Genomic DNA, 1,762 nt, shown 5'->3' on the forward strand with positions numbered 1-1,762 from the left:
CCTGGCTGCGCTGGGCCGAGAAGAGGAAGATGAAAGAGGCGCCGGGAATAAAGGCGTCCCCCATCGAGGGGCCTGCACTGACTTGCAGAACCGCAGCCTCCAGCGCTGACGTCCTGCTTCTCATTGCAACATGCTTTTTTTGCACACACCCCCCCTTACTGAAGGGGAAACCAAGGCACAAGGGGGGATGCGGTGGAGCCGGGAGGGGCACCCCATATCCACACCCAACCCAGGGCACCTACAGACCCCGAGGGAGAGGAAACCCCACAGTGGCCCACGGGGCTGAGCAGCAAGAGGATAGCCCTGCGCCCCTGCCCGTCCCTGCCTGCACCGGGGTACCTGCTCCACCAGGGTGATTTTTATCCTCTCTCCATCCTAAGAAATTACTCAAACATGATCAAACACAGGCTCAGCGTTTGCTGGTAGCAGGTGGGACCCGTTCCTGCTCCTCGCAGCCGGCTGAGGTCTTCCCTGACAACAAACCCTGTGCAAGGAGGGACGAGTGGCCCCGGCTGCCGCGTCCCTCTGCGTGGGGGCCCTGAGAAAAGGGCCCCTGACGCGGCCACCGGCTCAACCATCTGTCACCGTTGGCCGACAGGGCTGGAGCAACTGCCTGCTGCAGGACCGGGGCAGGTGATGGGGACACGCTGCAAGGGCAAATCCCAGCGAGGCTGGGCAGGACGTGGGGCCAGCAAAGGACCCCGCAGGCGGGGGGAGCTGCCCCCCGGGAAAGGGAGGACAGAGCAAAGCTGTGCACAGAGAGACTGAGGGCACCCGACATCCACCGAAGATCCTGGGGACAAGGCTCTTCAGCACCTCCCCAGCACAAACCCTCCCATACAGCATCTCTTGCGTCGCGTCTGCTACACGAGATGCCATGCGTTTTGTCCCCAGCCAGCTCTGCTCACATTACACCGCTTCCAAAGAGGGATTTTCTGCCCTGGCTGGGCTGTGCTGAGCAGCCGTCGCGAGTAGGGCATGGGAGGAGCAAGACAACGCCGGCACGCTGCTGTCCCACACCGCAATGGCAATGCCACCACAGCAGAGGAGGGCACGCCACGCTCAGGTCATGCTGGGCTGCCAGCTGCTATCAGAGGCCTTGAGAGCAGAAATAAATCTGGGGGTGGCTGCATGCATTGCCGCGAGCTCGGGGTAAGGCAACCACTGCTGGAGGTGATGGATGGGGAAGACGACAGCACCCGGGCACTGGGGGACTGTGGTCCCCGCTGTGCTTTGGCAGGTTGGGACTCAGGGCATCCACCACGTGCTCGTACCCGTCGCCACCCGAGCTGGCGGGACCCTGTGTCCCCAAGCCTCCTGCCTGGCCTCCGAGGCTCCCACAGCAGGCAGCCCCCCTCCCCAGGGAGGGTCCCGGGGAATGCTGCAGCCCCACGGCTGCAGAGCAGAGCACTCACCTGCAAACCCCACCAGCCTGCAAATTCCAAAACAAGAACGCGGGGCTCCTCCGGTGAAGCACAGCCAGCAAACCCCCGCCCTCAGCCGCCATCCTTTGCCGCGTCGTGCCGGTGGCAGGACGACGTTTCGGCCCCGCGCCCCTTCTCCTCTTCCCCTACTTTTTTTTTTTTTAACCCAATTCTGATTTCATTGTTGGGGATTGTGTGAGAATTTGTCAGGATTCGGAGACATTTTGAGTTAATGAGACGGCATTATCCAGGCCAAATGAAAAAGAAAATGTGTATAATAATAAAACAGGGCATCTGCTCGGCACACAAAGGGCGGCGGGGAGCAGGTGTGCATCCTA

At 61.4% G+C, this 1,762-nt stretch overlaps 1 protein-coding gene across 1 annotated transcript in view; it reads right to left on the minus strand.

The window, feature by feature from the left end:
- The window catches only part of NOTCH1 (notch 1), a 35,329-nt gene that overhangs the window by 23,890 nt on the left and 9,677 nt on the right, over positions 1 to 1,762 (minus strand).

This window comes from Pygoscelis adeliae, unplaced genomic scaffold (assembly GCF_000699105.1).
Source record: "Pygoscelis adeliae isolate BGI_AS28 unplaced genomic scaffold, ASM69910v1 Scaffold114, whole genome shotgun sequence".
Taxonomy (NCBI): Eukaryota; Metazoa; Chordata; class Aves; order Sphenisciformes; family Spheniscidae; genus Pygoscelis; species Pygoscelis adeliae.